The sequence below is a fragment of the Delphinus delphis genome, chromosome 3 (assembly GCF_949987515.2).
Source record: "Delphinus delphis chromosome 3, mDelDel1.2, whole genome shotgun sequence".
Classification (NCBI taxonomy): Eukaryota; Metazoa; Chordata; class Mammalia; order Artiodactyla; family Delphinidae; genus Delphinus; species Delphinus delphis.
Genome location: NC_082685.1, coordinates 44,787,185 through 44,810,516, shown reverse-complemented (window position 1 = coordinate 44,810,516; position 23,332 = coordinate 44,787,185).

The window sequence follows — 23,332 nt, the reverse complement described above, 5'->3', positions numbered from 1 at the left end:
AAATAAATGAAAGACATATACATAAGACTTGAAACTATAAAGCTCTTAGAAGAAAACATAGGGGAAAAGCTTTTTGACATGGGTGTTGGCAACAAGTTTTTGGATATGACACCAAAAGCATTAGCAATAAAAGCAAAAATAAATAAGTGGAATTACATCAAACTAAAAATCTTCTGCACAGCAAAAGAAATAATCAATGCAGAATGGGAGAAAATATTTGCATATCATATATCTGATAAGGGATCAATATTCAAAATATATAAGGAACTCATACAACTCAAAAGCATTAAAAAAGAAAAAAAAGATGTGATTAAAAAATGGGCAAAGGGGGTTCCCTGGTGGCACAGTGGTTGAGAGTCTGCCTGCCCATGCAGGGGACGCGGGTTCGTGCCCCGGTCTGGGAAGATCCCACATGCCATGGAGCAGCTGGGCCCGTGAGCCATGGCCGCTGAGCCTGCGCATCCGGAGCCTGTGCTCCACAATGGGAGAGGCCACAACAGTGAGAGGCCTGCGTACTGCAAAAAAAAAAAAAAAAAAAATGGGCAAAGGACTTGAAGAGACATTTTTCCAAAGTCAACATACAAATGTACTAACAAGTACATTAAAAGGTGTTCAACATCGCTAGTCATCAGGGAAATGCAAATCAAAACCACAGTGAGATACCACCACATACCTGTTGGAATATGGGTATTATCAAAAAGATAAGAGATACCAAGTGTTTGTGAGGATACAGAGAAAAGGGAACACTGGTGTACTGTTAGTGGGAATGTCAATTGGTATGGCCACTAAAGAAAAGAGCATGGAGTTTCCTCAAAAAGTTAAAAATGGAACTCCCATATGATCCTGCAATCCTACTTCCAAGTGCGGTCTGATCCCTTCTCTGAGTACTCTCACCCCTGCTTAGCTGCTTCAGTCACCCCTACCTCAATGCTGTCGCTCACATGGTCCATGTGACTTGCTCACACACCATTTTTATGTTTTGTAGAGGCATCACCTTCTCAGTGACCACTCTGTTTAAGATGGCAATTTTAAACATGCCTTCCCTGCTTTGTTTTATAATATAATCTTTATCATCTGTCCAACATATTACATATATTACTTATTTGTTTCTACATCTATACAGGCAGGCATTTTTAAATTGTGTTTTGTGTACTTCTATACTTCCAGTACCTAGAACAGAGTGGTGACTCCACAAATGTTTGGTGACAAAATGACCGATAGACAACTTAAGCCTTTGTGGTTTTTAGTGATGTTTCGTGTGTTGCTTAGTTCACGTGAAGCAAAAATGAATCATTTCAACATTAAATTTCTGGTGAGCAGCATATAGACCATTTTTACCTCATCTGCAGTGACAGAGGAGGAACCAAATATATCGGAGAGTGAGGCACACCGCTACCATTCATGTAAGGCTCTTCGAGTAATAGGAACAGTCTTTAAGAGCTCTCAATCTGAGGTTTTCTCTATTGTCCACTGAAGCCAAAGGGTTTCGTTAACAGTCCTCCCACCTGAACTGAAGCAGACCACGTTAGTATGTGTTGCACACTGGAGTGTGCATTTATGGATCTGTGACAACAGTTTATTTTAATCCATTTGCTTAGAATAATAGAAATATATTAGACTGATTCTTCTGATCTAGGTAATACAGTAATTTCATGCTTTGATTTGCTCGCTCCACTCCAGATACATGGCAACGATATGTGAAATATAAATGAACAAATATATAACAAGAGAAGAATCAAAGCCATGAGCTGCTCTGGGCCCATCACAGACAGTGACTGTAGTTCAGCTCTTGAGTGAAAGTTAACAGGGGCTAAAATGTCTCTTTGCAAGAAGGAACACAGAAAATTAATCTTATGGGATGATCTGTAATAGACGTTAAAGTGTATACTGGTGTATATTTATGATATTCAAAATGTATATAGGTCACCTTTACTTATATATTAAAATGAATCACAAACCATAGAATGGAAGAAATCAAACAAGAAAAGGTAGGTATAAAAGAGAAGCAAGTGGAAATCTATGCGATGGTGAGTTGCTGATTACAATACTCCTTTGGCTCTGTGGACCAGATTCGGAATACACAAGACCAAGGCTGATGGCAAAGGTTCCCTGGGGCAGGCAGTGAAATAGGCAGTGGGAACAGGGAGCTCACCTCCTTAATGTTAGTGGTCTAGAGAAAAGCTCATGGCTTCTAGCCAGAGCCTGAGATAAATCACCTCTAATCCTGGAGGGTAATCCCCCACCAATATTTCAATAAAGGCCGTCAGTTTTTAACTGGGAAAGCTATGGGCCCAGGGAAGCAGGGAATAAAGATGTAGACTCACTTCCAGGAGCTGGGACAAGCTGTGCACTAGCTTTGCTTGGATCTGACATAGCCCTGACATCATGGAACAGGCAATAATTCTGAACTATACTGGTGATGTCCTGCAAGATGGAAGCTAAGAGGGTCTCCAAGTCACTGCTTGGAAGGGAGATGCCTGACATGATTTTTCATGAAAAGAAATTTTTAAAAACTGTTTGTTTTGTTATGCCCCTGAAATTTAAATTTATTTTCTTTTTTGTCAAGTTGTATTAATAACCTAATTAATATGACATCTATTTTTATTTGTTTAGTAAAATAAAAATAACAAGGTGAAAGGGTTAGTTAAAATATGCCAAAGGTCCTTTCTTGGTTTGGAAAAGGATAGAAATCTTGAATAGCTATAGAATTTTTATATAATTAACTATTAACTTTTCTGTCAATGCAACAAAAGTCAGAAGAGAGAACAAGGAAGAAACACAGAAAAAAAAATGGTAACCATATGATAGAAATAAGTCCAAACACATCAATAATTATAATGAACATAATGAAACTGAACTCACTGTCTAAAAGACAAATATTATTGTTACATAAAAACAGCAATATGTAGCTATGACCTACATAGAAGAAACACATCTAAAACACTCCTGAAATGAAGTTGAAATAAAAATGAGCTAGATAGCAATATTAAAAATGGAAATAACATATTACAAGGCAAATCTCATTAACAGGAATAAAGAGGAACACTACATAGTAATAAAAAGGATAATTCACTGAGAAGATAGAAAACCTGTTAACTTTGGATGTTCACATAATCCTGGCATTAAAGTATGTGAAGTAAAAACTGACAGCATAAAAAGGAATTGACAAATCCACAATCATACTGGGATATTTTAAAACACCTCTATGAGAAGTGATAGATGAAATAGACAAGAAAAAATCAGCAAGACTGTAAGAATCTTAAACCGGTAAAAATAGGCACATATGTCTGTGAATCTACACATTTATCTCTATATCTGATAAATACTCTAAATTATTCTCTTAAGATTAGAAGAATTCAACTTTTAAAAGGAATTCATTGTAATGCCCTATTCCTACTGAGATGAATTTAAATTTTGAGTATCTTCTGAGCAGCAAAAAATGGGAGCTACCAATTATCTTTGCATTTGCATTCCTGGTTTTTTAGTTAGCGGCAGTGATAATATAATGCATCATTTGCATTGCTTTCATTGTCTTTAGTAGATTTTATCAGTTTAAACTTTTTTTGATTAAAGTTCAAGGACATAAACCATGAGTAGCATATGTACGCTTGGCTAGGAAAGTTCTAAGTGAGCAGTATTTAAAAGTTAAAAGAATGCTAAATGGAGTACTATGGAAGATAGACATTATAAAGTAATTTATTTGAAGACACTGTTCTATAGCTTTTTGATAACTACATTTAACTCTTTAAGGATTGTGTTTGTTGAGATAGTACTAATGGTGGTTGTTTTGGGGAGGAGTGCCTCAGGGATGTTTTAAATTTCTTTTCATCAGAATAAATAGTAAATACATATCTGTATTACAAAGACTGGAATTAAATAGTTTAGAAGGTAAGAAATGACTTTAAAGACTCTACAGGCATGCATAAACTGTGGGGCAAAGACACAAAGCTGGTTTCAGATTTCAAAGAGGTGCTATCATGTAATCTTCTTTGACCTTCATGCATCAGTTAGGAATCATTCATGAAAAGGAAGCCCTCTGTCTCAAAAAGCAAAGGAATACATTTTAGACACCTGAAGTAAAACACTGCATACATTACTAGATCTGCAGAACTGAGATAATGAGAACACCAAACGAAAATGTGCGTCATGCAGCTAAAAAGTACTTATAAATCTATACCTTTAGATTTGCTACTAAACAAATGGAAAATAAATGCCTTTGAATCTCTAGAAGTTTTTTTTTTTTTTTTAAAAAAAGTAAAGACAACCCGAAGCACATAAAGATTACAATAAAGACAGTTGAAATTTATAGGAGAGAAAAACAAAAGAGGGAATTGACAAAATTGGAAATTCATTATTTGAAGACAGTCTGATAGAATATAAAACCCTCTAAAATGACCGATTTACAAATTGGTGGGGAGGGGGCAGAGAAAAGGCACAAATAAATAAAATCAGAAAGGAAAAAAGGAAAAGTATAACTCACTAGTATGCAGGAGCTAGAAGATACTAGAGAGCTGATTATGGGTCAATTCCAGGTTCACTGATGCCATGTTGATAGCTTGAAATCTACCATGCCAAAGTATTTATACCATGGAAATGGACAAACACTAAAAATCAATGCTCTTTTGGGGGATACAATTTACCAGCATACTATTCCCTAGCTATAGGAGAATCTTTAAACATTATTAGAGAATAACTTTATGTCAATAATTTTGAAAACAAAACAGGATTATTTTCTAGAAAACTATAAATGACCAAAACCAATATGAACCAATAAGCATTGAAAAATTGAACACATGTAAAAGGGTCCCTTCACAGGAGATTCAAAATCCATACAGTTATTCTGTTAAATTTTGAAAATATTTCAGAAAGTAGAAAAAGTAAGTAAGCTACTCAACTCATTGTATGAGGCACATATAATCTTAATTCCAAACAAGAAAAGGACAGTATAGAAAAGAATCACAAATCAATATCTTCTAGGAACACAGATAAAAAGACTAAAGAAAATAAATGAAGACAATTTATCAGCATATTAAAATAAATAAATACACAAATATATAGATAGAGGTATACAGAATAAGTAGGGTTTCTCATGATTGTAAGATTATTTAAAACGAGAAAGTCTATAAAAATATACCATTTTAACAGATATAGAGAGCAAAATGTGATCATTTCAATAGAGGCAGAATAAGCAATAGAGTCCAACATTTTTTGTGAAGAAAATTATTATCATTTAAAAATAAAAGGTGATTTTCTTAACCTGACCAAGGATATCAATGAGAAGACTAGAGCAAATATATATAGTGACTACATTTTAGAAGCAATCTGCAAAATTAATAAAAAGATAAGGGTAGTCTCTATCTCTACTTCTTAACATGTACCAGAGGATTCAGCCATATGAAAAAAACAAACAAACAAAAAACCAGAAGTGATACAGGCATTGCATAGAAAGAGATCTTTGAACGTCAATTAATAAATAAACTTCATACAGTAGTCTACAAGGCACTATTTGACCTGACCTATGTACCTCTTCAAGTTCCTTTCATTACACTCTCCCTCCTGCTCTGTCCTCTGGCTACATTTGCCTATTGTTAGATTTTTATTTAGGGTCTTTATCTGTTTTCCCCCTTTTTCTAGAATGTTTTTTTTCCAGGCTCTATTCATGACAGGCTCCTGGAATTTAGTCCCAGCATTGATGTACTTAGTATATGCCCGTTTGTTTCCTTCTTTGCACTTGTCACAGTCTGTAATCCGTAACTTAGTTGCACATTCATTATTGATTATCTTCCCTTTTGTCTGCTTGGTAAAAGTATAAAAATGTCTTCTTTGTTTATTGTCATGTCTTGAGAGCTCAGCACAGTGCATGGCACAATATATACTGCTCTGTCAGTATTTGCCAAAGGACTGATGAGTAAATCAATAAATATCTTAGCACACATACTAGAAACTCCTCATGGGATACACCATCTTCTTTCCTGCATCCTTTCCAGCATCCTTCTTTCCTTCTTTCCATCTTCTTTCCTTCTTTCCTGAGAGATGTTATCAAACTTTACTTCTCTGCTCTCCACTTTTACAGAAATACGGATTAATCTTGCTTGCGACAGCTCATTTATTTTTCAGACAGTATGGTGTCCTTATTTGGACATAATTTCTCTTCATTAAAATCATAAATACCATTATATCTCATTGAAAGTCTGAAGTTAAACCTAGGCCACCAGGGCTGGATCTGAGCTACTCAGAGAATTCAGAAGTATCTTTAGTGGGTGGCTTTCTGCTAGCTCCATGTACTTACAACATTTTAGTCAGAAGAGTAGAAAGGAAACGTAAGTACCATATCTATGGACATGTATGTACACACACACACACATAAAATGATCTAAACCTACTTCCTGTATATTATATTATTCTATTTAAACTAGGATAACGTCTTTCCACTTATCTACTACATACATAATATGTAGTATAGTATCTAGAAAAATAATATATAACATATAACATGTAATATAATTAATAAATAGGTATATTACCTATATTACCTATATATTGAATATATCAACCTCATTTCAAGCAAAAGAGTTTTCCCTGAAAAGTTATTATTAAAATGATAGTACCCTAGAATCAAGAAAATAAGGTAATCAAGCTGGAGTTAAATGCTCATTAAATAAACTGGCCACTGGGATCTGGAGAGCGTAGATATCCTCCATGCAATGCCCCTCTCCAGTGACCCTGTGATAAAAGTGTCAAATCATGAATACTTGTACATCAATCGTGCCACTTAGCACTAATGAATTAAGAACCACTTCGTAAAGACTGTCCAATTCGTGACTGACGAAGTGACAGCTGACTTGACCAGGCCTGCTGAGCCTGGTTCAAACAGAAACTGACTCTTCCGATTTTTCTCCTGTCATCTTTAATAAGACCCACCATCAATGAATTTGGGGCACACATAAGGGGAATCTACATGATGACGTGCTTTGCTCCATTAAGTTTATTTTGTCTACCACTTTCTGTGCAATTATAATTAGAAAAAGGTCAAGGGCTTCCTTCTGTGTTTTCTGCTTTGAAGAAGCACAGCTATCGGGGGGCCACAGGGAATAAGCCGACTGGAAAGCTAAGAGATCAGAGGCAACGCGTTTGACATATCCAGACATGCACAGAGGCCGCATGGCTACACATCTGGCTACTGAGGCCATAAGAAGAAGGGGTTATCAGTGGACTTTCCCTTCATCTTGCACACACTTAGGAGTGGATGTGGAAAATGGTGGGTCACTACTATGTGTTTGAGAAATCTGGTCAGAGAGACAAATATGAGAACAGGGAACAGAGGTGAGCTCTGTTTTCAAGTTAGACCCTAATTATGCATGCCATATTCCATTCATTTTGCTGTTATCACAGAAAAGCCTACAGATTTGCCTCTTTAAGAAAGCCAGAGCAAGACTGAAGAAATCATTTTAAATTATCGGCTATGGTCAGTTCATGGCTTAGCAAAATTACACTGAATATCTGAAAACATACTGACTATCTGGTTGTGAGCGTATGTTCCTTTATTCCTACATGCAATCTGAGTTTTCCCCATGCTTTGGCTATCGTGGCCTGATTGATAGTCTTACTTCATTGTACATCTCACACACATGCATGTACCTAGTCCCTTGTTTGGTTTAACAGTAATCAGTGGAATAACCTGAGCAAAGAGATAGCTGGTAGCAGATACTAGAATAGGGCCATACCCTGGTCCTCTACCCTGTGAAAGAGCCACTGTAAAACCAGATACCCCGGCTTTCCAAACTGGATTTTATTCGCTCAGCAGCACAGAGATCCGACAGTAACACATCCTGTTCCCTCTGGGCAGACAATCCCCTTGCCTATGGGATGTCTGGGTCAAGTTGTGCCATGTACTACTTTTAACTTCCATAACTATGTGTTCTAAATCAGAGCAAAGAATCAGATTGAGATGGGGGTTTGTACTAAATAAGTGATAACATTTCTTGCAACCATGAGATTCTAGGATTCTATAAAATCTCCCGGAGCTTGTCACGTGGAGACAAGCTCCCCGGCCAGCGTGGTTATTATGGACCCCTCAACAAGTCACATGAATGATCACGATCAATCTGCACCTTAATCTCTATAAAATACTTAAGTGGAAAAAGGTTATCTTTTTCTGAACTCAGCTAAAGTGCGGGGGGTGGGGGGAACCTTAAGTTTGAGAACCTGCAGGAAGAAATAAAACACACTGATGCAGAATGACCCTGAACACAAGAGAAGTTGGTGATTTGAACGTCTGGATTCTGGATTCAGAACAGAACCACTTGGGATTAAGATCTCTGCTGCTGAGTCAGCTCTTGCAAGCCACTTTCATAAGTCTTAATTCTCGTTTTCCCTTTTGTAAATGGGGATAACAGACCTAGTTCATAGGATCACTGTAAAATTATGTAAGATAAAACATATCATCAGTATAGTGCCTCACATTTAGCAAGGATTCACTCAAGGTCACGTTTATTATCATATAATCTATTCACTTCCGGTTATTTACCTCTCCCATATTTATTTCTACTCAGGATCTCTGGGTTTAGTAACCCAGTATTGTTCAGGATCTTCATCTCACATGAGCTAACAAAACAAGCTCTGATTCACTTCCCTTCCATGGAACACTGAGCCTTCACATCTTCCTACATTAAAGTAGCAAACGGGAAAACAATTCCTAATTCTATGCATTACATGTGCAGAAAACCAGAGTGAGGGAAAATACTCCTTCAGATACTCTTTATATTGAACAGTCTGGGTTCCTGGATTTGGGTGTTTAATTCAGTTGGCAACTGACATTCCTGAAGCATATCCAAACAGATCCAAGGTATGACAGTATTTGCGTTTCCCCTGTGTTATATTCATTCACTCAACGACTATTTGATTATATAGTAGACTCAGAGTATTTTGACACTAGAAAGGAGCTTAGAAACGATCTATTCAATACCTCTTTTTCAAGAAATAGGTCCAAGGAGGTTAAGTGCCCTGTTTGTAATTCCAGAGTGAGTAGAAAATAAACAAAGCAGAACAAAGCATCCTGCAAGGCAGTGTGGGAAAGAAAATGACGATTAGGAGCTTCCATTTAGTCTCCAGGATCTTAAAGGCTAATGAGGAAATGAGACAGGTACACAGATAACTGTAATGCAAGATAGAAAGCTAACAACTGTTATGGGGATTTTAATAGGATAAGATGTTACTTCCAGCTAGAAGAAATGGTTGAAGTAGAATCTCATGTCTCTGCCATCTCAGCATCCATTCCCCTTTCTTCTGTTAGTAGAATTAACATTTTCCTTTCAGAACTCATCCTCCATCACTCTCCATTTCTATAGTATAGGTGGAACTAACCTCACCCCCAAGGCCAGGGTCAGCATATGACTTTGTCAATAAAAGTACCACATTCCCCAGCCACGGTAGTTACCTTAGAGATGGGCATGTGATCCAATGGCAGCCGTGAGAAGCCTACCCAGAACTTTTGTTGAACACAGTAACAAATAGATGTTCTCACTTTTGTAGGGTTGGTATGGTAGTAGAACATATTCTTGAAGCTATTGGAAGCCATTTTTGCACCTCAAAAGGAGATGTTGATGAAAAATCTATTCAATACAAAAGAAATCAGAGCCAAGAGATAGAAACATACAGATTTCCTGATGACACCATTTTATCAGCTAGATCCAGGTATACCTTAAGTGCACGCAATGTATGGCCTTTTCAATTTTATAGTGATATAAGTTAACCCGGTTTAATGTGGGATTTTAATTTACAAATGAGAGCAGTAATATATCAACTTCGCCTTGATGGATTGGAAAATATTAGACATGTGTGCACGAAAAAGAGTTAGAATGTGGAGCTGTAAATAGAAGGCAGAGATATGAAAAATACAGATTAATCTGGGAAATACAAAGCATACTGTTGGTTGAAACTATAATGAGTGAAGAGACACAGTGAGAGAATGAGTTTGGAAATGTGGGATAGGATTAGATTTTGGAAAGTCTTCAATCCTACACCAAAGGGTTGAGCTTGGAGAGGAAACAGGAGACACCAAAGACTTTAAAGAAGTTTTTGGCATAAGCAGAGCTGTGCTTTAGAAAGAGTAAGCAGGACGTTGTATCTAAGGGAGATTTATAGGGAAAGGACTTTCTCTCTTGTGTAGAGAAGGCTGTGTGATAGACATGTTATTAATGTTCTTGTAAAGTCTCTCTTCTTTTTCAGAAGCAACACTATACTTCTATTTTCTTTTGACATAAATTCGTGTTCTGTGAGTCTATTCGTTCCGCTGATATTTTCAATTGCTTAAATGTCACTCTTGGCTCCTGGGAAATTCTGGGGGTGCCATTTCACATTCAGACACCTACATGCACTTCCAGTGATTATTTATAACATCTAATCTCTGCTTCTTGAAATTGTCTTCAACTCAACATTTCTCAATCCCATCACCATTAACTTAGCATAATAAGAAAAAAAATAATTATACCCATCACAAGCATGGTTACACTTGGGAATAAGTTTTCAATAATAACACCTTACATTCTTATGAATTCTTTTAAATTTTTTCATGCTGCCTTAACAACTATTCCTTCCTTAAGCAATCCAAATAACTTGTTAAATAACCAGGAAATTTTTGATCCTGTTTTAACCAATTAGAAGACTACAGCCCAAAGATGCTAAGCTAGTTACTTACAAAGAAAAGATAATTAGGGGGCCAGGCTTTTAACTCCAAATTTCAGACCCAGCCCCAGAAGTCTTTCCATGACTCCAATGTAATATTTCTAAGGCATTATGGAGTTGAAAGAGGATTGCTCCATCTAGGTGAAGAATAAATTCACTTAGGAACATTTATATGCTTTGGGATGAAAGGTGATGATAAATTTTGTGACAGTAAACCTTTTGTTCTATAACTTCACCAGTGTTTCTTGAGGGTTAAGATTGACATAACCAAGCATTTATATTAAATATAGAGAGTCAGCTGGTACTAGAGTCACTAGTTTGACAATGTCCTAGGAAAGAAGGTCTGATCACCCTTCCTGCAACAGGAAAATCTTGCCTCAGAGTACCAAAAACAGTTTTGCTCACGCTTCAGCAGATGTTGGAATTATACAGAGTGCTTACTAAAAATGCAGATACTGGGCTTCCCTGGTGGCGCAGTGGTTGAGAGTCCACCTGCCAATGCAGGGGACACGGGTTCGTGCCCCGGTCCGGGAGGGTCTCACGTGCCGTGGAGCAGCTGGGCCTGTGAGCCATGGCCGCTGAGCCTGTTCCTCTGAAGCCTGTGCTCTGCAGCGGGAGAGGCCACAGCAGTGAGAGGCCCGCGTACCACAAAAAAAAAAAAAATGCAGATTCCGTGGGGAGACCTTCAAGAGTAAGACATGGAGATCACCTTCCTCCATGCAAATACATCAGAAATACAACTACATGTGGAACAACTCCTACAGAATACCTACTGAACGCTGGCAGAAGGCCTCAGACTTTCCACAAGGCAAGAAACTCCCCACGTACCTGGGTAGGGAAAAAGAAAAAAGAAAAAACAGAGACAAAGAATAGGGATGGGACCTGCACCTCTGGGAGGGAGCTGTGAAGGAGGAAAAGTTTCCACACACTAGGAACCCCTTCGTGGGCGGAGACTGCGGGGGGCGGGGGGGGGCGGGGAAGTTTCGGAGCCATGGAGGAGAGCACAGCAATAGGGGTTCAGAGGGCAAAGCAGAGAGATTCCCGCACAGAGGATCGGTGCCGACCAGCACTCACCAGCCCGAGAGGCTTCTCTGCTCACCTGCCGGGACAGGTGGGGGTTGGGAGCTGAGGGTCGGGCTCCGGAGGTCAGATCCCAGGGAGAGGACTGGGGTTGGCTGCATGAGCACAGCCTGAAGGGGGCTAGTGCGCCACAGCTAGCCGGGAGTGTGTCCAGGAAAAGGTCTGTGACTGCCTAAGAGGCAAGAGACCATTGTTTCAGGGTGCGTGAGGAGAGGGGATTCAGAATGCCACCTAAATGAGCTTCAGAGACCAGCGTGAGCCGCGGCTATGAGCACACAACACAGAGACAGGCAAGAAATGCTAAGGCTGCCGCTGCAGCCACCAAGAAGCCTGTGTGTGAGCACAGGTCACTATTTACACCCCCCCTTCCGCAGAGCCTGTGCAGCCCGCCACTGCCAAGGTCCCATGATCCAGGGACAACTTCCCCGGGAGAACACACGGCATGCCTCAGGCTGGTGCAACGTCACGCTGGCCTCTGCCACCGCAGGCTCGCCCCACATTCTGTCCCCCTCCATCCCCCTGGCCTAAGTGAGCCAGAGCCCCCAAATCAGCTGCTCCTTTAACCCCGTCCAGTCTGGGCGGAGAACACACGCCCTCACGCGACCTACACACAGAGGCGGGGCCAAATCCGAAGCTGAACCCCAGGAGCTGTGCGAACAAAGAAGAGAAAGGGAAATCTCTCCCAGCAGCCTCAGAAGCAGTGGATTAAATCTCCACAATCAACTTGCTGTACCCTGCATCTGTGGAATACCTGAATAGACAACGAATCAACCCAAAATTCAGGTGGTGGACTTTGGGAGCAACAGTATATATATATTTTTCCTTTTTTGCTTTTTGTGAGTGTGTATCTGTGTGATTCTTTGTGTGATGTTGCCTGTACAGCTTTGCTTTTTGGCCTAGGATTCTATCTGTCCGTTTTGATTTTTGTTTTTTCTATAGTTTTAGCACTGTTATCATTAATGGGTTTGGTTTTTTGGTTTGGTTGCTCTCTTCTTCTTTTTTCTTCTTTCTTACTTTTTGATTTTATTTTTAATAATTATTTTTTATTTTCTATTTTAATAGCTTTATTTTATTTTAATTTTATTCATTCATTCTTTCTGTTTTTTCTTCCTTTTCTTCTGAGCCGTGCGGCTGACAGGGTCTTGGAGCTCCTGCCGGGTGACAGGCCTGTGCCTCTGAGGTGGCAAAGGCGAGTCCAGGACACGGGTCCACCAGAGACCTCCTGGGGCCACGTAATATAAAACGGCAAAAGCTCTCCCAGAGATCTCCATTTCAGTGCTAAAACCCAGCTCCACTCAACGACCAGCAAGCTACAGTGCTAGACACCCTATGCCAAACAACTAGCAAGACAGGAACACAACTCCACCCATTAGCAGAGAGACTGGCTAAAATCATAAAAAGGTCACAGACACCCCAAAACATGCCACTGGACACAGTACTGCCCAACAGAAAGACAAGATCCAGCCTCATCCACCAGAACACAGGCACTAGTCCCCTCCATCAGGAAGCCTACACAACCCACTGAACCTTAGCCACTGGGGGCAGACACCAAAATCAAAAGGAACTACGAACCTGCAGCCTACTTAAAGGAGGCCCCAAACACAGTAAGTTAAGCCAAACGGGAAGACAGAGAAACACAGAGCAGATGAAGGAGCAAGGTAAAAACCCACCAGACCAAACAAATGAAGAGGAAATAAGAGGTCTACCTGAAAAAGAATTAAGAGGAATGATAGTAAAGATGATCCAAAATCTTGGAAATAGGGCTTCCCTGGTGGCGCAGTGGTTGAGAGTCCACCTGCCGATGCAGGTGACACGGGTTCGTGTCCTGGTCCGGGAAGATCCCACATGCCGCGAAGCGGCTGGGCCCGTGAACCATGGCCACTGAGCCTGCGTGTCCGGAGCCTGTGCTCTGCAATGGGAGAGGCCACAACAGTGAGAGGCCTGCGTACCACAAAAAAAAACAAAAAACAGAAAACAAAATTTTGGAAATAGAATGGAGAAAATACAAGAAACGTTTAACAAGAACGTAGAAGAACTAAAGAGCAAACAAACAATGATGAACAACACAATAAATGAAATTAAAAATTCTTTAGAAGGAATCAATACAGAATAACTAAGGCAGAAGAATGGATAAGTGACTTGGAAGATAAAACAGTAGAAATAACTACTGCAGAGAAGAATAAAGAAAAAAGAATGAAAAGAATTGAGGACAGTCTCAGAGACCTTTGGAACAACGTTAAATGCACCAACATTTGAATTATAGCTGTCCCAGAAGAAGAAGAGAAAACGATAGGGACTCAGAAAATATTTGAAGAGTTTATAGTTGAAAACTTCCCTAATATGGGAAAGGAAATAGTCAATCAAGTCCAGGAAGCACAGAGAGTCCCATACAAGATAAATCCAAGGAGAAACACACCAAGACACATATTAATCAAACTGTCAAAAAGGAAACACAAAGAAAAATTATTAAAAGCAGGAAGAAAAAACAACAAATAACATGCAAGGGAATCCCCATAAGGTTAACAGCTGATCTTTCAGCAGAAGCTCTGCAAGCCAGAATGGAATGGCAGGACAAATTAAAGTGATGAAAGGCAAAAACGTACAACCAAGATTACTCTACCCAGCAAGGATCTCATTCAGATTTGATGGAGAAATTAAAACCTTTACAGACAAGCAAAAGCTAAGAGAATTCAGCACCACCAAACCAGCTCTACAACAACGGCTAAAGGAACTTCTCTAGGCAGGAAACACAAGAGAAAGAAAAGACCTAAATAACAAACACAAAACAATTAAGAAAAGGGTAGTAGGAACATACATATTGATAATTACCTTAAATGTAAATGGATTAAATGCTCCAACCAAGAGACATACAGTGGCTGAACAGATACAAAAACAAGACCTGTTTACATGCTGTCTACAAGAGACCCACTTCAGACTTAGGGACACATACAGACTGAAAGTAAGGAGACGGAAAAAGACATTCCATGCAAATGGAAAACAAAAGAAACCTGGAGTAACAATTCTCATATCAGACAAAATAGACTTTAAAATAAAGACTATTACAAGAGACACAGAAGGCACTACATAATGATCAAGGGATCAACCCAAGAAGAAGATATAACAATTGTAAATATTTATGCAGCCAACATACGAGCAGCTGATTACATAAGGCAAATGCTAACAGCCATAAAAGGGCAAACTGACAGTAGTACAATCATACCAGGGGACTTTAACACTGGACCTTCAACAATGGAGAGATCATTCAAAATGAAAATATAATAAGGAAACAAAAGCTTTAAATGACACATTAAACAAAATGGACTTAATTGATATATATAGGACATTCCATCCAAAAACAACAGAATACACTTTCTTCTCAAGTGCTCATGGAACATTCTCCAGGACATATCATATGTTGGGTCACAAATCAAGCTTTGGTAAATTTAAGAAAATTGAAATTGTATCAAGTATCTTTTATGACCACAACACTATGAGACTAGATATCAATTATGGAGAAAATCTGTAAAAAATAAAACACATAAATGCTAAATAATACACTACTTAAAAACCAAGAGATAACTGAAGAAATCAAAGAGGAAATCAAAGAGTACCTAGAAACAAATGACAATGAAAACAATGACCCAAACCTATGGGATGCAGCAAAAGCAGTTCTAAGAGGGAAGTATATAACAATACAATCCTACTTCAAGAAACAAGGAACATCTCAAATAAACAACCTAACCTTACATCTAAAGCAATTAGAGAAAGAAGAAGAAAAGAATCCCAAAATTAGCAGAAGGAAAGAAATCATAAATATCAGATCAGAAATAAACGAAAAAGAAATGAAGGAAACAATAGTAAAGATCAATAAAACTAAAGCTGGTTCTTTGAGAAGATAAGCAAAATTGATATACCATTAGCCAGACTCTCAGGAAAAAAGGGAGAAGACTAAAATCAATAGAATTAGAAATGAAAAAGGAGAAGTAACAACTGACACTGCAGAAATACAAAGGATCATGAGAGATTACTACAAGCAACTCTATGCCAATAAAATGGACAACCTGGAAGAAATGGACAAATTCTTAGAAATGCACTACCTTCTGAGACTGAACCAGGAAAAAATACAAAATATACACAGAACAATCACAAGCACTGAAACTGAGACTATGACTAAAAATTTTCCAACAAACCAAAGCCCAGGACCAGATGGCTTCACAGGAGAATTCTATCAAACATTTAGAGAAGAGCTAACACCTATCCTTCTCAAATTCTTCCAAAATATACCAGAGGGAGGAATACTCCAAAACTCATTCTAGGAGGTCACCATCACCCTGATACCAAAACCATACAAAGATGTTACACACACACACAAAAAAACCGGCAGGCCAATATCATTGATGAACAGAGATGCAAAATTCCTCAACAAAATACTAGCAAACAGAATCCAGGAGCACATTAAAAGGATCATACACCATGATCAAGTGGTGTTTAACCCAGGAATGCAAGGATTCTTCAAAATATGCAAATCAATCAATGTGATACACCATATTAACAAATTGAAGGATAAAAACGATATGATCATCTCAATAGATGCAGAAAAAGGTTTTGACAAAATTCAACACCCATTTAGGATAAAAACCCTCCAGAAAGTAGGCATAGACTGAACTTACCTCAACATAATAAAGGCCATATATGACAAACTCACAGCCAACATCCTTCTCAATGGTGAAAAACTAAAACCATTTTGTCTAAGATCTGGAACAAGACAAGGTTGCCCACTTGGACCACTATTTTTCAACATAGCTTTGGAAGTTTTAGCCACAGCAATCAGAGAAGAAAAAGAAATAAAAGGAATCCAAATCAGAAAGAAGAAGTTAAGCTTTCAGTGTTTGCAGATGACATGATACTATACATAGAGAAACCTAAAGATGCTACCAGAAAACTACTAGAGCTAATCAATGAATTTGGTAAAGTAGCAGGATACAAAATTAATGCACAGAAATCTGTTGCATTCCTATACACTAATGATGAAAAATCTGAAACTGCAATTCAGAAAACACTCCCATTTACCACTGCAACTAAAGGAACAAAATACCTAGGAAGAAACCTACCTAAGGAGACAAAAGACCTGTATGCAGAAAACTATAAAACACTGATGAAAGAAATTAAATATGACACAAATAGATGGAGAGATATACCATGTTCTTGGATTGGAAGAATCAACACTGTGAAAATGACTATACTACCCAAAGCAATCTACAGATTCAATGCAATCCCTATCAAACTACCAATGGCTTTTCCACAGAACTAGAACAAAATATTTCACAATTTGTATGGAAACACAAAGGACCCTAAATAGCTGAAGCAATCTTGAAAAAGAAAAGCTGAAGCTGGTGGAATTAGGCTCCCTGACTTCAGACTATACTACAAAGCTACAGTAATCAAGACAGTATGGTACTGGCACAAAAACAGAAATATAGATCAATGGAACAGGATAGAAAGCCCAGAGATAAACCCACGCACCTATGGCCAACTAAGCTATGACAAAGGAGGCAATGATATACAATGGAGAAAAGACAGCCTCTTCAATAAGTGGTGCTGGGAAAACTGGACAGCTACATGTAGAAGAATGAAATGAGAACACTCCCTAACACCATACACAAAAATAAACTCAAAATGGATTAAAGACCTAAATGTAAGGCCAGACAATATAAATCTCTTAGAGGAAAACATAGGCAGAACACTCTATGACACAAATCACAGCAAGATCCTTTTTGACCCAGCTCCTAGAGAAATGGAAATAAAAACAAAAATAAACAAATGGGAGCTAATGAAACTTAAAAGCTTTTGCACAGCAAAGGAAACCATAAACAAGATGAAAAGACAACGCTCAGAGTGCGAGAAAATATTTGCAAACGAAACAATTGACAAAGGATTAATCTCCAAAATTTATATGCAGCTCAATATCAAAAAAACAAAGAATTCAATCCAAAAATGAGCAGAATGTCTACATAAACATCTCTCCAGAGAAGATCTACAGATTGCCAACAAACACATGAAAGAATGCTCAACATCATTAATCATTAGAGAAATGCACATCAAAACTATACAATGAGATATTGTCTCATACCAGTCAGAATGGCCATCATCAAAAAATCGACAAACAATAAATGCTGGCTAGGGTATGGAGAGAAGGGAACCCTCTTGCACTGTTGGTGGGAATGTAAATTGATACAGCCACTATGGAGAACAGTATGGAGGTTCCTTAAAAAACTAATAATAGAACTACCATATGACCCAGCAATCCCACTCCTGGGCATATACCCTGAGAAAACCATAATTCAAAAGGAGTCATGTACCACAATGTTGACTGCAGACCTATTTACAATAGCCAGCATATGGAAGTAACCTAAGTGTCCATGGACAGATGAATGGATAAAGAAGATGTGGCACATATATACAATGGAATATTACTCAGCCATAAAAAGAAACGATATTGAGTTATTTGTACTGAGGTGGATGGACCTAGAGTCTGTCATACAGAGTGAAGTAAGTCAGAAAGAGAAAAACAAATACCGTATGCTAACACATATACATGGAATCTATAAAAAAAAAAAAATGGTTCTGAAGAACCTAGGGGTAGGACAGGAATAATGACACAGACGTAAAGAATGGACTTGAGGACAAGGGGTGGAGGGACAGGTAAGCTGGGATGAAGTGAGCGAGTGGCATGGACATATACACACTACCAAATGTAAAACAGATAGCTAGTGCGAAGCAGCCGCATAACACAGGGAGATCAGCTCGGTACTTTGCGACTGCCTATAGGGGTGGGATAGTGAGGGTGGGAGGGAGATGAAAGAGTGAGGAGATAGGGGGATATATGTATATGTATAGCTGATTCACTTTGTTATAAAGCAGAAACTAACACACCATTGTAAAGCAATTATACTCCAATAAAGATGTTAAAAAATAAATACAGATTCCTCAGGCCTACCTTCAGAAATAATGACTCAGTGGGTGTGGGTGGAGCCCTGTACTCTGTCTATAATGCCTAAGTCACACCTTAGGCATTAGAGAACACAAAGGACCCCTGACCATATTCTTCAGGCAATTCTGAAGTGATGTTACCACCTCGAGATTTGTATAGGAAAAGAGTGAGGAGCTGTTCCAACCAAGATATAAATATCAATACTAATGCCTGCTCAGAGTTCAACAATGAAAACTGATTAGATTAGAGATATGGAAAGTCACCTTAAAGAGTCCTTACTCGCAATCAGATGTGACACAATAGCCAATCAATTTATTCATTTATTTATTTTGAATTTTATTTTATTTTTAATGGAGCAGGTTCTTATTAGTTATCTATTTTATACATATTAGTGTATATATGTCAATCCCAATCTCCCAATTCATCACACAACCCCCCATCCCACCCCGCTTTCCCCCTTTTGGTGTCCATACGTTTGTTCTCTACATTTGTGTCTCTATTTCTGCCCTGCAAACCGGTTCATCTGTACCGTTTTTCTAGATTCCACATATATGCATTAATATACGATATTTGTTTTTCTCTTTCTGACTTACTTCACTCTGTATGACAGTCTCTAGGTCCATCCACGTCTCTACAAATGACCCAATTTCGTTCCTTTTTATCAGCCAATCAATTTAAAGAAGTAATGTGTTAACCAGAAGAGGTCAGCTACAAAAACATAAGAAAATGGTGCCCCAGTAGCAAAGAGTAGCAGCAACCATCCAGGGAAATTAGGTCTGATTCACTCTTGGGAGCTCCCGGTTCCCAGGGCAGGTTTATTCCTTATGAGGGAATTAGCTGTGAAAGGGTCTGCTAAACTATGCCACCATGCATTTGAAATGAAATAAGTAAATTCCTTTTTCTGTTTCCTGCTATCCAAGAGAAATTTTGATTGTTTTTGGTTTCTTATGTAGCTTTCTGTATAGAAAGGTGGTGGTGCTACACAAATTCTACAGAGATATTCTAGCTTATGTAACACTTTATCCATTTACAATGAGAAACCCTGCAGGCATGCCGGAGTCTTTATGAGTTTCTATGATCTTGATTAATGATGACAATACTCCTGAAAGCTGGGTCTACACTCTGTTATTAACAAAAATAAGGTTTCTAAACTTGCAATCCTGGATCTTCTTTTGATTGACCAACCAACCTTCCATTAGAGAACTATTTGTCAACCTTTTCATCATTACTCCTTTAAGGAGTCTTTTAAAATAATTTTGGAGGTTTTAAAAAATTTTTTAACCTAATTGCTGCCCCATGAAATTTTAATGTCACAGATATATGGTATATGTATTTATATATTATATATCTGCAATTTATGCATAAGGAGTAAAATCTTTTGCTCCTCCTTCCAAGGATCAACTTCTGCCCCCTTGGAGTCAATAATGCCCCAAATGAGAATACATGGTCTTGGGATACTGTAAACTTGCTCTCTGTCTTGCAATGAAACCTCAAGGTTATACAGCAGATTTTTCAAAAATTCCCATATGCTTTCATTTATCTGCACAATTATTTTAAGGGGTATTCTTAGATTGATACTGTGAGAACAATTATGAAATTATATTCATTTCCTTTGTGCAGAATAAACTATTTTCTATACTTACAAATGTGAACTTGAACTTGAATATACTGGCTTACGGTTTAGACAAATAATCTGATCTAAGTTTCTCTCTCTTGCTGAAAGTCATTGCCAAAATGAGAAGCACGTGTTATGTCCTGTTGCTAGTTCTCACAGTTACTGGAACTACACAGAGGTCTTTCTGGACTTCCTGACTTTACTTTGGCATCACTTATATTTATTAAACCTCTCCTTGTCCATTTTTCTGGGACAAGTGTCTACTGATTTCATCTGTGTCCCCAAATACAATATGGCTATTCCATTCTCTCTATTTTATATCTGCTCCTCTTCTTGCCTGGAATGTTATCCTCCTTTCTATCCATCCAAATTCAAGGCACGTTTCTTTCAGTAAGTGTTTCCATCACACAATGGCATCTTTCTTCTCTCTTCCAGCAGCATTTCCTATCTCTAGTACTCATGTGGTATGTATTTATGCACTCCTGATAGGCCTGGAATAGGACCCACAAACACATTGCACCAAACCGAGAATGGAGGCCTTCTCCACTACTTTACCCATGACAGACATCAATAGTCAGTCACCTCAACCCTATGGAACAATGAAGAAGCTCGAGAGACAGACTGTGCTCAGGAATAACTACCTCTTTGGTAAACGAATAGATGAATGCATCTATCTAATGTGGATGCCTCCATGAATGTCACAGCCCATATCCGAGAGCCCAGTGGAAACTTAAATTGAAAAGTCAGAGAAAAATGTAGACCTAGGTGGGAGAGAAGTCTTAGTCATACCTGGCTCACATCTGAGTTCTGAACATGTGTGGATTTCAATTTTTTCTTTTTTGTTGTTAATGTTGAGTAATTTATTCTAGGACTAAAGCCTCAAGTTTTCCTATATCCGAGTTCTTAGAATATTGTTTCTTATAGGTTCCTTGGACATGGAAACATTTGCCAAGAGAACAGAAGACTCAGGTAGACCCCAGTTGCTGCTTTCATATATGTGAAAGACGATGGGCTTTCAGCTCCATGTAAAGTAAAGAAGACATTTCTTACAGTAAATTCTAATCAAGGTCAGAGCACAGAGCATCTTCCTTTGGAGATGTGTCCCATGTCACTAAAGGTGTTGAAGAATTCACCTGAAAGCTTGGAAAGGAATCATTAGAAGGTATTCAAACTTCAAAAGGTGGCAGTGGGGAGACCAGATCGCCATTAAGTTCTTCTCCGGTCCCATGAAACTATAATTCAGATGGTTCATCCCAGGGATGCCTGGATAATTCACTGAAGAGTATCTTACTCAAAAGTATAGGCTATTCTCTGAAGTGCCTGATTTCTTTACCTTGATGAGAACACAAGCTATACTCTCAAACCTTGCCACTTCCTGTGCTCAGTGACAATCAAACAAAGGAGTCATCACATGGGAGAAAAATAGAAAAACAAAACAAGAAGTGTTTTAACATTACTGTTATTACTGCTGCTGCGAAGAAAAACATTTGATTTCTACCCTTGTCTTACTCCAAAAAATTATTAAGATGCTCTTCCCAGGTGTGGGGTAGCTGTTTTGATTACAAGCTGTTTGAATATTACATTTCTTCCCAGACAGCTAGTTTCTGCTGTAGGCAAATTGAGCTGTTTTCATATAAATACAGCCAATGCTTCGACAATGTTTTAACTACCACCTCTAATGGGTACTTGACTGTTTCCCCCCCCCCCCCCACATCAAAATCCTCTGAATGACCTCCCTAATTCAGATAGATCCAGAGGAAGATCAAAAGTTGAAAACCCAAAGTTGAAATGTTTCCTAAAATCTCCCTATTACAATACTTATCATCATATACATTTCGCATTAACATCTTCTGCAAGTAACCTCATGTCTTTTCTGAGTGGAGAAAGTCTCATGAAAATAACTAATATCTGCTGAGCATGTACTGTGTGCTAGTTACATAGTACTTTCTATTCATTATTTACTTTTATCCTCACAACTGGTGAAATGGGGATTATTATTTCCATAATCTCATTAAATGAGAAGAGATCGAGGCTCTGAAAGATCAGATGATGGCCCAAGAAGGTAGAGTTTATAGGTTGTGTAGCTAGGGTTCAAACCCATGCTCATCTGGTTCTGAAGCCTGAACTCTTCACAACAATATTATGCTTTAAGCCAATGATCTCCACACTAAGAAAAATTGTCCTTTTCCCCTGAAACTCTTGAATATCCTGACAGATTCTTAGGAAGTATAAAACCAGTTTCTAATTCACTTGAGCCTAGATCCTAACTCCATTTTATCTATGGAAAAAAATCGTATTTTTAGCATGGTTTTTAGAAATGAATTTTCTAGGAATGTAACTATAAAGTCAGTCAAGTCAAGGGAAGATTATATTTTATTTTGTTCAGAACTTTACCAGGAATCATTCATCACTTTGGTAAACCATGCAATCAACAGCATTGCTCTTCCTAGTATTTGGGTTGTTGCTACGACACACTTGGATCAGTTTGCATTTGTAGCTGTGACAGTCATTATGATTCTAAATGTGTGTGTCTGTGTGTGTGTAAGTCCCAATTTCAAAACAGTAGCTGTAAGAAAAGTGTTGATTATCCTCATTTAGATATTGTCTTGCTTCCCTCAAATCCAAACACATTCATTACAAGTAGATACGCGTTCTAGTATAACTGTATCCAGGCACTGAATAATATTGATTTATTATAAACTGGTTTTCTCTCACTTCCCTTTCATATTTTATTTAGGGCATTACTTTGATTTTATAAAAGTACCCATCAAAGGTGGTTATATTATCTATCAACTTCATAAGAGGATATGAAAGGAGAACATTACAAATATTTTTCTTAAAAGGGGGCTCTAGGTCTAGTAAGGTTGAAATATGGATCAACAAACGGTACTGTTTTAATGTTTGTGTACTTTTTTGTCTGTCAGTCTTCATTTGATTCTCAACAGGCCAGTGATCTGTTATAT